Raw genomic sequence first — 13079 nt, 5'->3', positions numbered from 1 at the left:
TTAGCCTACCATGCCGCTCTTGGAGCAGCACAGCACTCAGGCTGTCCCCGCTGGCTGCTACCTCCAGGAAGAACTCTTTCCCCCCATCTATGGCCCCTAGAGCTGGTGCAGTCTGCAGATCTTCCTTGAGCCTGACAAATGCTGCTTGGCAACCCTCATCCCAAGCCCACTCCACTCCCTTGTGTAGGAGTCGGAGCAGAGGGGCAGCTGTGGCTGCATAGTCCTCAATAAAATCTCTGCAGTACCCGGTTAGCCCTAGAAAAGATCGCACTCCTGTGACTGTGTTGGGGACTGGTAACTCCTGTACCGCTTCCCTTCTAGCTTTGTCTATGGCCCTTTCCCCAGCGCGTACGGTCAGGCCCAGGAATTTCACCTCCTGCTGGCCGATCTGCGCTTTCTTTGGGTTTACTTTAAAACCCTCCTGCCTGAGCAACTTCAGCAGTTCGGCCAGTAGTGGGCCATGCTCCTGTCTCGAATCCATGAATAGCAGCAGGTCATCCACATACTGTACCAGCTGCCTGGGCTGGCTGAAGCCCTTTAAACTGTTTGTCATGCATTGATGGAAAATGCTAGGGCTATTGTGGAAGCCCTGAGGCAAGCAGTTCCAGGTGTACTGTTGCCCTTTAAAAGTAAAGGCAAATTTGTACTGATCCCCCCTCCTTAAAGGGATGGACCAAAACCTGTTGGAAATATCCAGCACCGAGAAAGTGGTCACGGATGCTGGGATACTTCCTATCAGGTCGGCAACTGCTGCTACCGTGGGTGCACAGGCTGGGATGTTACTGTTGCGCGCCCGATAGTCCACCGTGGCCCTCCAGGAGTTGTCCGGCTTTCTAACCGGCCATAGTGGAGAGTTTACGTGGGTGGCTATCGGTCTCAGGACCCCCGTTGTACCAAAGAGGACATGGCTGCTTCCATGTCTGGCTCCGCTTCCCTGAGGAAGTTATACTGTTTTTGTGGTCAAGCCATAGGGTCCCTGTCTACGCTGACCTCGAACCCGTTGACCCTCCCACAGTCGTGCTTGTGTGTGGCAAATGAGGCTAGGTGGGCTCGCACAAATGCCTGGAACTCCCTTGGGGTATTGTTGACCATGAGCTCGAGGTTATAACCCTCTTTAGGCTTCATGGTGCACAGGGTCCCCTTCCCCTGTTTCCCTGGGATGACTACAACTCCGCCGTCCTTTCCTGTACTTGCCCCCCATAGGCAATGATTCCTTAAATCCACCAGGACCCCGTGGCCTACAATAAAGTCAGCTCCCAGGATCCCTTTTCCACCCTCCACTTCCCACTTCATTAGGATACAGGTCCACTTAGAGCGGAGTGTTCCTAAGCGAATGGGCAGCGGGATGGAAAATGAGCCTGCCTGTTCCCTACCAGTGAATCCCGACAGACTGTATGGGACCCCGCTAGATAGAGGTGAGGTGGTGGGGTTATCTGAATGGATCACGGTGCATGATGCCCCCGTATCCAACAGATAGGTCCCCTTTACCTTTTCTACCTCCATCTCGACGAGGGGTCTCTTCCATAAGTCGTACTGCAGGGAACACAAGTAAACAAACTACGCTGGCTCTAGTCAGGGCTGTGGGTTGGATGGGGCTGATGGGGTCAGTGCACCTGTAGTGGCCACTACCCTCCCAGGGCCAGTCAATAGGGTCCTCATCGCGTCCAAAAATGACTCGACTGTGGCGGGAGGGATCCCTAACTCTGTCTTTTGGGCTGGGGCTGAGGAATTCTTTCCCTTGTTATCCTTCCAAGGGTTTTTGCACGACTTCCTCCAGTGTCCATTCTTCCCACACCCGTAACAATTAAGCTTCATGCGGGAAGGGTTATACCCTTCCTGATGCCACTCCTTCCTACCCTGTCCGGGTTTTACTTCATGCACCTTCCCTTTAGGTGGGTGTGCATCGGTTCCCCTACCATTCCTATAGGCTAGGGTCAACTGTCTGATCACCGTAAGTTCGGTAGTCAGGGGATTCTTAGGGTCAAACCAGACTTCCGCCTTGGCCCTGACCTGTGGCAAGCTGTTTGCCACCAATGTAAGAAGTCACACAACACCAGGTTATAGTCCAACAGTTTTATTTGAAATCACAAGCTTTCGGAGCGCTGCTCCTTCATCACCTGACGAAGGAGCAGCGCTCCAAAAGCTTGTGATTTCAAATAAAACTGTTGGACTATAACCTGGTGTTGTGTGACTTCTTACATTTGTCCACCCCAGTCCAACTCCGGCATCTCCACACCATGTTTGCCACCAGGCAACAGAGCCAGTGGGCCAGCTGATCCCGGTCCAGGAATGCCTGGTTAGGTACCCCTGTGCAGGCACTCCTATACACCGGCCACAACCGGTCCACGAAAGCCTGCGGGGTTTCCCCTGCGATCTGCATTGTCTTTTCCACTCGGGAGAAAGGACTTCCCTCATTCATCCCCATGGCCTCAAGAACTTCCTCCTTGAGTTCCCCATACCCACACTGTTCCTTCTTACACTGGTCAGAAAGGGACTGGAGGAGCTTACCCTCCAGGGAGAACAGCAGCATTTTGGCCTGTTCGGCATCATTGCACTCGTTGATGCTGGCTGCCTGTTCCACTTCCCTGAAGTGGACCGAGGGGTCCCCTTTCTCTGTGAGCTTTGGTATGTGGCTTACCATAGCTCTAAGCTGTTGGGTGCCGTAGGGAACTATGAGCTGGTTTTGGAGGGGTCCCTCTTCCCCGTCACGAACGGGTGGGCCAAACCTCCGCTGCCGGGCCGGGCACATCGGCCCCGGTTCCAGCCTCTCTTGCGGGGGTTGTTCCATCTCCACTTCTACCCCTAACTCCACCCCCCCCTTGCTGCCGGACTTCGCTAAAACCTGGCGCTACGGGTGGTGGTCGTGGGACCTCCTGTTCCTCAACCGGGTCGTCCCTTGGCACTACCACTGGCGTCTGAACCGTTCTCCCCTCGTTCCCTGTAAAATCCGCCTGGGCTGCCTTCGGGCTTATGAGGCACACCATGCCCTTTGCCTTCCTTAGGGCAAGGCTCAGATTCTCTATCTGTTCCTTGCAGGGGCCATGATCTGCATCTTCAAACCCCTGTTCGCTCGCTAACTTATAGACTGCCTTTATGTCTTTTACTTTCTCCTCCTGCTCTCTTACCTGTCTCGCTAGGCGGGCATTCTTCTCCCACAACCTCAGCTCATTGCTCTTGGCTTCGCTGACCTGGCACTGTAGATATTCCAGCCTGGTCTTATGCTCCCCCATTAACTGTACCCTTTCCTGATTCAGGGCCTGCAATGCTACCAGCAACTTCTCCCCTGCTAGAGTCCTGTCTTGGACTTCCAGGGCTGACTCCCGTATCTCGGCTGCCTGTGCTTCAACGAGCCTGTCCAGAAGCTGGATCTGTTTCTTGAAGCACATCAGCCAGACTGCCTTTTCTATGGATTTCCTATGATCCTTTCCTTCTGTCCATTTAGCTGCAGCATCTACCGGACGCCCAGCCTTTAACAGATTAGTGATCCACTTCTTATTGATATTCACTTTACTGAATACATAGTCAGAAATCCTCTCTTCCATTACGGTTTACTCTCCCGAATCAGTGTCTACTGTATCGCACTCCTGTTGCCGGTGTCCTGCCGCGGTCGCCATTTCTGTAGGGGGTGGCGTGCGTGCAGTCAGCTCGCCTCTGACTGGGTTCCCGAGCGGTTCAAATCGCTCCCACACCCCTGGGTTCTAAACACCGGACTTAGGTACAGGCGGCGATACAGAATTGGAGTAGACAACTGGTTTGGTACAGGAAAACTGTATTTTTATTAAAAGGCACAATAAAAATTACAACACTGGAAAAATTACTGGAATAGCTACAGGCATACAAGAGTACACTTAATTAGGGATGGGGAACACATAGCACATCGAGGGAAAAATCACAGTATTACTTCCCTTACCCTTGTCCCACCCCCAATATCTAACTAATTGTGCTGTGAGGGGCCAGGGATTATGCTCACCAATAAGGGTTTCTGGACTGGTCGGATCCTGTCGATTAAGCCGGTTGCAGTTTTGGGGTTCGCTCTTGGTGTCCTTTGGGGCCTGCCATCATCACGTGGTCCCAGGGCGCAGCGGTGCAGTCGTCTGAGTAAAGTACCCTCTTTTCCTCCGTTAGAGATAGGGAGTAAAGTCTTTGTTGGGTACTTTACCTTGCAGAATGGAAACTTTGGGTTTTGTTCTTCTGGTGGTGGTCTGGTCGTCGAATTCTTTGTTGTGGTTGGGGTTCGGTTGGCGGTCTTCGGTGTTGGCTTGGTCGCAGTGGCCTAGATCATTACCTGTGCAGTGGTAATGATCTGAAGGTATGGTTTACCCGGCCCTTTGTTACCGCGGTGCTCGTGGTCGTCTGCTTCTTTGAGTTTCGAGTATCTCTGGACCTGAGCGTGTGCCTGCTCATCCCCCAACGCTTCTCCACACTGCCCTTCTCTGCCTTTCATCGGCCCGCCTTCGTCTGCTTCTTCTTCTACCCCTGCTTCGTTCCTCAGCTTCCTTCGTTGCGAGTATACCTGGATCAGGGTGTGTGCCTGCTCGTCGCCAATGCTTCTCCACGCTGCCCTTCTCTGCTTATCGGCCTTGCCGTTCGCCTCGTCTCGCCTGCCCGCTTGCTGCCCCATATGTCCTGTGTCCCTTTTGGTTACCGGTGGGCCTACAATTATACTATTTCAGAGGTTCGTTATCTGTGCGCCAAATCAGGGTTAGTTCTTTGTCCGTTTTTTGGCGGGCTCGTTAAAGTGATTATAGTCGTTCGCCTTAACTGCTTTTTGGGCGGTTGCCCCATTGCTAAATGTTCCTTAATGTCTCGGTGTTTGTTATTCATGATGTGAATCGGTATCTTCCTGGCTCGGCAGCCAGTTTAAACTGTAAGTGATTATTTATGCAAAGGTTTGATGGGTTCAAGATTAACTCTTTCCTGAGTTGATTGGTTTCAAAATGAAGAATGCATATTCTGCATTATCTATTGTCTGGCTTCAGCTCTCACAGGCCCCGGCATGTCATTTGACCTGCCGTTTGTGCAGGGCCCTGCTTTCCGATCTTGCAAGCTTCTGCCACGAGGTCCAGAAGCCATTTTGTTTAGGGTTCCCTTATAACTTCGTCCTTCAGGGTCCCTTTATTAATAACTCTGGGGAATGCGGGAATTTTGAGAACCCTACAGATGCAATGCCTGCCGTCTCAGGTGGACGTAAAAGATCCTATAGTGCTATTCGAAGAAGAACAGAGGCGTTCTCCATGACTAAAAAATAGATAATCTGGCCATTATCACATTGCTGTTTGTGGGAGCTTGCTGTGCTCAAATTGGATGCTGCATTTTTTACATTACAACAGTGACGACACTTCAAAAGTACTTCATTGGCTATAAACAAGAACTTGTAGTTATATAATACCTTTAACATAGTAAAACGTCCCAAGGCGCTTCACAGGAGTGTTATCAAACAAAATTTGACACTGAGCCAGATAAGGAGATATTAGGACTGGTGACTGAAAGCTTAGTCAAAGAGGTTTTAAGGAGCATCTTAAAGAGAGAGGTAGACAGGCGGAGAAGTTTAGGGAGGGAATTCCAGAGCTTAGAGCCCAGGCAACAGAAGACACAGCCGCCAATGGTGGAGCAATGAAAATCAGGGATGCGCAAGAGGCCAGAATTGAGGAGCATGGAGATCGTGGAGGGTTGTAGGGCTGGAGGAGGTTACAAAGATAGGGAGGGGGAGAGGCCATGGAGTGGCTTGAAAACAAGATTAGAATTTTAAGTTGAGACAATGAAGGTCAGCAAGCACTAAGGTGATGGATAAACGGGAATTAGCATGAGTTAGGACACGAGCAGTTTTGGAGGAGCTCAAGTTTACGGAGGTAGGAGGCTGACCAGGAGAGCATTGAAATAGTTGAGTCAAGAGGTAACAAAGACATGGAGGAGAGTTTCAGCAGTAGATGAGCTGAGGCAGAAGCAGAGACGGGCGATGTTACGGAGTTGGAAGTAGGCGGTCTTGGTGATGGAGATGATATCGGGTCGGAAGCTCAGCTCAGGATCAAATAGGACACCAAGGTTGCAAACAATCTGGTTCCACCTCAGACAGTGGCCAAGGAGAGGGACAGAGTTGGTTCACTAGGTAACGGAGTTTGTGGCACACACCAAAGACATTGGCCCCGATTGTGTGGTCAGTGGTGAAGGAACGGTGCTCGCTGTTCGTTATGCTTATAGCTGCCCAGACTTTTCGTGGGCTTTTGAGCAGTAACTTACAGCTACGCGAGATCCTTTTCAGTGCAGTGCCCTCTACAGGGGATCTGTGGCCTGTGTGAGCAGGGAAAGCAACCGCGTGTTTCTTCAACCAATCAGATTGAAGAACCCTCACTGAGACACGCAGAGTCTAAATCAGAAGTATAAATTAGAATATTTAATTCAATGTAAAATCATGTACAGAAAGCAAAATAAAGTGAAGGAAAATGGGATTAAGAGAGATAAAAGAAACAAGGAAAAAGTTTTAAAAAATTATATTAAAAAAAAAATCTCCAACAATAATTAAAATCTGAAGGAATGAGACTCCACACTTGTAAAAGTAAATTTTCAGTGCCAGAGAGGTTGTTTGGCAGTAATTAAGTAAAAAATTGACGTACACCTGAACGCACAATCCTTAACGTTTTCTGGCATGGTTAGTGGGTAAGTACAGCAACGTCACACCCTTCGTGTGTTCCAGTGCCGAGTCTCTCGGTGAGATACTGTTCTAGCGAAGTTTGTGGAGGAGCAGGGCAACTTAGACAGCAACTTCCTGATTTCTACATTTAACTGCGCATGTGCGGATGCCAGAAGTTGCTGTCCAATTTACGCCGTAATAATGGTGAGCACTGATAGCCTCATCGTTATTCTTAACGGAAAAACCAGGCCAATGGCTTGGGACTTCCCAATATTTAATTGGAGGAGATTTCTGCTGAGCCAATACTGGATGTCGGACAAAGCGCTTTGGGACATCGTACAGTTGTAAAAGGCGCTATATAAATGCAAGTTCTTTCTTTTCTTTCTTTGTGGTGGGTTCCAGCCTGTCAAAACTCAATGATGACTCCCCTTACAAAGTGCAACAACCACAAGCATTGATTCTGGCTAAGGTCAAGGTAGGAGCACCTGGGAGTGGGAGTAGAACAAGGGGGGGTCACAGGTTCAAATTGTAAGAGGTAAGCTTAGGACTGATATCAGGAAATACTTCACTGAGAGTGAGCCACACAAAGAATGGAATAGAAAAGTGGGGGTGAAAACCGTGGAAAATTGTAGGAAATTATTGGATGCTGAAATGGGTCGAGTTTTAGGATCTCTCGGATGGATGATCTGAGGTGGGTCAAATGGGCTTCTCATATCTGTAATTATCTTAAGTACAGTTCATGAGCAGAAATACCTGAGTTACTTTATTGTTTTCATTTTACAGGAGTTTAATTCTATGGGAGCCAGGTGAGCTATTACCATTAATTATTACTGATAATTAGTTAATTATTCAACGTCTGAATAGAGAAATGTGATGTATTTCAGAACCCAATCGATTTGAAATAGATAATGTTACTGTGATATAAATTATGCTTTTATTTCAGTTTGTAAATGAATCAAACACAATTTCTATTTCATTCTGGGACATGACCCAAAGGATCCTGGAACAGCCCACGATCTCCAAAATTAAATAAGAAAAGGATCTGATGCACTGGAGGAAAATACATTTTGTGCAAAACTGGGCTCAGATAATCAGGGGATTTTGATTAGAAACCAAGGAAGCAATAAGCTAATCCTCAGTGGGTAGCACTGTCGTCTCTGTGTCAGAAGGCCATGGGTTCAAGTCCCACTCCAGAGACTTGAGCACAAAATCTAGGTTTACACTCCAGTGATGGAGTGCTGCACTGTCAGAGGTGACGTATTTCAGATGAGATGTTAAAGCGAGGTCCTGTCTGCCCTCTCAGGTGTTTGTAAAAGATCCCACGGCCACTATTCGAAGAAGAACGGGAGATATCCCTGGCGTACTGGTCAATATTTATCCTCCAACCAACATCACTAAAACAGAATATTTGGTAATCTCGTTGCTGTTTGTGGGATTTTGCTGTTGCGATTGGCTGCCACATTTCCTACATTACAACAGCGACTGCACTTCATTGGTTGCAAAGTGCTCTGGGCCATCCTGATGTTTTTTTTCTTTTTCAATTCAACCCCTCCTTTCATTGGGAAATAGTTATTGATAACACTCGAGTGAGAAAGTAGGAAAAGTTCAGTTGTGGGCAGTTGATTACAGACCAATCACTTGCCTAGGCTAAAGTGCTTCTCCCCCTTTTGCAGACGGGAGAATCTTTTGTTATGTTAAGGTGCTGTATAAGTACAAGTTGCCGTAAGTTATTGGAATTTTAAACCACACTTGACTCAATATAATTTTTTAGACTGAAAGAAGTATCTCAACCAATCACTATACCTCCACTGCCTTCTGGTCTGGATGAGACTCAACTAGTAAAGCTGGAAGCTATTAATCAGAAGCTGGACAAAATGGTTTCAGAGCTAAGCATGGACAGAGATTGGCTGATATTACTGTGTAAGTACTCTTATTAGTTATTACTCGTCAGTCTCTTGTGCTATTAAAATCGGGGAGTCAAGCCTACAAGTCAAGCAAAACTGGAGGGCGGGGAAATTGACCAGGGCATCAGATGTAATTCAGTCCCCATTCTGCCTTTATTTATTTATATATAATATTGTGAGTTTGTATTATTTATTGTTAATTAGCCAAACTTACTGCAATTTTGGAAACAGAAAAGTAGACTTGATTGGAGCACAGGAGTTTCTCTGCAGTACAGGTTCAGGAGCTGGGAGATACAAGACTGAGGTGTTACAGCACTGCCACTGGCTGGAGAGCGTAATTGCAGTGTGACAAGTTTACATAGGCAATTTCCATTATAAATATAGATATAGGAATTTATAATGGGAAAGTTGACAAGAAGTGTGATGTGATTAAAAATGTGACAGCAGGATAAAGTGGGTGAAAATGTAAGATTTTCAATATATTATAGATATAGGGGGAAAAATTCGGTTGCTTTGCTCCTCCCGTTAGCCCTAAGAGGGTGCTAATGGGGCACAAAGCAACTAGTGCCCGGGTGCAGCGATGTTTGCACCGCTCACGAAATTGATCAGACATTTTGCGGCAGCACTAAACACTACCGCCACAATCTCCCGCCTGCAGATCGTGATGTCAGACGCGCATGCAATGCCCCGGTAGCGCCCCGGACCAGATATTGAGTGGTGCCCCCTGCCTTACCACCTGCTGCTAGCAAAGACAGGTTGAGGGGAGCGTTTTGCAGTCGGGAAGGGACTGGGGGAGCGCTATTTAAAGGCCACCGCTTCCTGCCTTTTTCTATCAGCGACATTTTTGGCACCACGCATTCTGAGAGAGCGAGAGAGACTTCTGGAGAGATTCAATGCTGTGTGAAGGAGTTTTGGGTACTGAGCAGCACTTTGCAGGTTCATTTTGAGTTGACCTTCCTTGCATTGATTTAGAAGAGACTATGGGGGCTGCACTCTGATCTCTTTCCCTGGGCCTCTCCATTGTTCTTTCCAGCAGAATTGATGTACAGGTCTCTCCAGGACGAGATTCAAGGCTGCAATGAGCAGGGTGTGGATGGAGAGCAAGATCGACCCTCCCCTTTAAGAATTGGCCGGCGCCAGTGTGTCTGTGATCCATTGCTGACTGACAGCACATGAGCTTCACCAGCGCTCTGAGGTAGCACCTTGCACCTCGGCATTAGCTCCTTGAGAGGTGTGTAGTACCAGATTTAGCGCTCAAAACACCTCCAGGGGCGATAGAAACCAAGTTTGCAGTCGGAGGCGATAATTAGCACCAGGCTCTAAACTTTGTACCCGGCCGATAATTGCGCCCCAAACGGGGCGATACCGAATTTCTCCCCCATAGTGTATGTGCTCCCAAATCATGTGGATAAATAATTATCTTGCACATTCGATACAGAATTTATTCCACATATATGAAATATCAGAACTACATTCCCAGGAGCTACCAGAAGTAAAATAAAATCACATAGGTGTGTGCTTGTTCTTTCCATCAGTGAGCTCACAGCTACATCCATTCAACTCATGCCCCATCACGCTTCATTGTACTCCCCTTTACACAGAACATTATACAGTGAGGCAACAGGTGCTGAGAATGAAGTAAACTTAACCCTGAACCCTAATATGCTTTGAAATAACTTTCATGGTACTGTAAAATATCAATAGATGGCAGAACACATCCAATATGTATAGAATATATCATTGGATTTTCCAACATTCAGTCCATATACATTTAAGGGTACTGGAACAATCTTTGTGTCTTAGAATAGAATGGAATGGTACAGCACAGAAGGAGGCCATAACACATAAAGTGTTGACATCACAAATGTGGTTTAACTCCAATTTGGGCCTTTATGTTTTGATGCCAGTGACTGTCCTGGCTGACACTTTGGTGCGGTGCTGCACTGTCGGAGGCGCTATTTCTCAGATGCGGCAGTGGCCGGGGTCCCGTCCGTCCTCTTGGGTGGATGTGAGGGTCCCACGGCATTGTTCGAGGAGGAGTATCGCAAGTTCTCCTGACCCTCTGGCCAATTTTCTTTTAAATCTCTTCTTGCCAACTTTGCCTATCTCACTCACTACATGGTTCTGCAATTCTCAATCAGTTGCCTGGATGTTGAACAGGAAGAGTGTGGGTGGACAGTTCTGTTGATGCATTTGGATTAAAAAATAACGAGTAATTATACTCTAAATGGAAATGGACTTGGTGCTGTGGAAGGGCAGAGGGATTTGTGGGTACAGGTTCATGGGACATTAAAGGATGATAAGGCTGTAAAAAAAAGTTAATGGAATTCTGTGTTTTATCATGAAGTGTAGAATATAAAAACCAAGAGGTAATGATGAGCATATATGAAACCTTTGTAAGACCATAGTTCGAGCACTGTGTGCTATATTAGGCTCCACACTATAGGAAGGATATTGAGGCTTTTCAGAGGGCACAATGTAGATTCACCAGGATGCTGCCTGGCCTGAGGAAATACAAAGAAAGGCTTGAAATATTGGGTCTTTTTTCATTAGAACAATGCAGATTATGGGATGTTATAATACCGATGTTTAAAATTATGAAAGGATGGGATGGCGCAGATTGAAACAAACTCTTTCCAGAAGTTGAGAGAGTCAAGAACGAGGGGCCATAGATACAAGATTAAATGCTAGAGATATAGAACAGAGGGCTGGAGAAACGTCTTCACACAGAAACAACAACTTGCATTTATACAGCACCTTTGACGTAGTAAAACGTTCCAAGGCGCTTCATAGTACCGTAATCAGACAGAAAATGACACTGAGCCACGTAAAGAGATATTAAGACACATGACCAGAAGCTTGGTCAAAGAGGTAGTTTTTAAGGAATGTCTTAAAGGAGGTAAGAGAGGTAAAGAGGCTGAGAGGTTTAGGGAAGGAATTGCAGAGCTTAGGGTCTCGGCAGCTGAAGGCACGACCGCTAATGGTGGAGCGATTAAAATTGGGGATGTGCAAGAGGCCAGAATTGGAGGAGTGCAGAGATCTTGGAGAGTTGTGGGGCTGGTGGAGATTACAGAGATAGGAAGGGGCAAGACCATGGAGGGATTGAAAACAAGGATGAGAATTTTGAAATCGAGGCACTGCTTAACCGGGAGCCAGTGTAGGTCAGTGAGCACAGGGGAGATGGGTGAATGGGACTTGGTGCGAGTTAGGACACGGGCAGCCGAGTTTTGGATGACCTCAAGTTTACGTAGGGTGGGATGTGGGAGGCCGGCCAGGAGTGCGTTGGAATTCAGGTCACACTGTAAGACTTGAGCCCATAATCTACGCTGACACTCTAATTAAATCCTGAGGAAGTGCCGCATTGCAGAGCTGCTGTCTATCAGGTGAGAGGTTAAAGCAAGGCTCTGTCTTCTCCCTCAGATGGACAGGCAAGATCCCATTTGAGTTGTCTTCTACGTGAGCCTACAAAACAACAGTGAACTCACTTCAAAATTAATTAATTGGCTGTGAAGTGCTGAGGGTGTGAAAGGTGCTGTGTAAATTTACAATACTCCTTTCCTTCTATTCTTTAATTCACAGATGGACAGAGACCAACTCTGAATGAAAACACAGCTTATCCAGATATTGTGTGCAGTCCCACATCTGTGTCGGGATCTGGCCAGCAGTTCTTGTGCCTGGATGATCCAGAGAGGTTTGATTGTTACGAGCAGATCCTCTGCACTGAGGGACTGACCGACGGACGTTCATATTGGGAGGTGAAGATCACAGAATATGCCACATGGTGGGGAATTGGAGTGAGCTACAGGAGCATAGTCCGCAAAGGCCAGGGCAAAGAATGTGAATTGGGAATGAACAGTAAGTCTTGGTGTCTCTACTCAATTGAGGGTGAACTTTCTGCTCTCCACAAGGCCAAAGTGACTTATCTAACCACTGGAAACCCCACCAAAGTGGGAGTGTACGTGGATTTTGAGGCTGGAACGATCTTGTTTTACAGTGTGTCAGACAGGAAACTAACCCTGATACACACGTTCCAGCAGCAAGCATTCACTGAGCCCCTCTACCCAGCTCTGGGAGTTGGTGTTGATACATCATTGTCTTTGGAGGAAAAATTTGGTTGATTTGCGCCTTCCTAAGAGGGCGCTAATGGGGCGCAAAGTAACTAGCGCCTGGGCGTGGCACCGCTAACGCCTCCCGTGAAATTCAGCGGGAGGTTAGTGGTGGCGGTAACCGTTAGCGCCCCGCTCGCGCCTTGGCTGCGATCTTTGGTAGCGCCCCCTGACTTACCGCCGGACGCTATGTCCACCGGGGTCAGGGGGGCCTACCTGTGGCTGGGGTGGCGCAAATTAAAGGGAAGGTGCCAGGTGGCCATTTTTGTTGCTGGCCACCTGCCAGCACCTGCCCGCTTTGCTGTCCCCGGCCTCCTGTGCAGCCCCCCGTGGGGTGCTGGCTGCGGTCCGTGAGCCCGGCACTTCTCTTGAGTGCCGGGCTCTTTTGCCAGCACTCTGATGCCTGGTGGCCCAGCTGGGCTCCTGGGTCGCGCTGCGCTA

The 13079-nt window shown here is 47.9% G+C and overlaps 1 pseudogene; it reads left to right on the top strand.

Annotated features, from left to right (window-relative positions):
• The window catches only part of LOC147108413 (E3 ubiquitin/ISG15 ligase TRIM25-like), a 37364-nt pseudogene extending 24663 nt beyond the window's left edge, over positions 1-12701 (top strand).
• Positions 12702-13079: the final 378 nt, after the last annotated feature.

This window comes from Somniosus microcephalus, chromosome 13 (assembly GCF_052327205.1).
Source record: "Somniosus microcephalus isolate GS21.2 chromosome 13, FLI_Smic_1.0, whole genome shotgun sequence".
Classification (NCBI taxonomy): Eukaryota; Metazoa; Chordata; class Chondrichthyes; order Squaliformes; family Somniosidae; genus Somniosus; species Somniosus microcephalus.
This window is presented reverse-complemented; position numbering and strand designations above follow the sequence as displayed.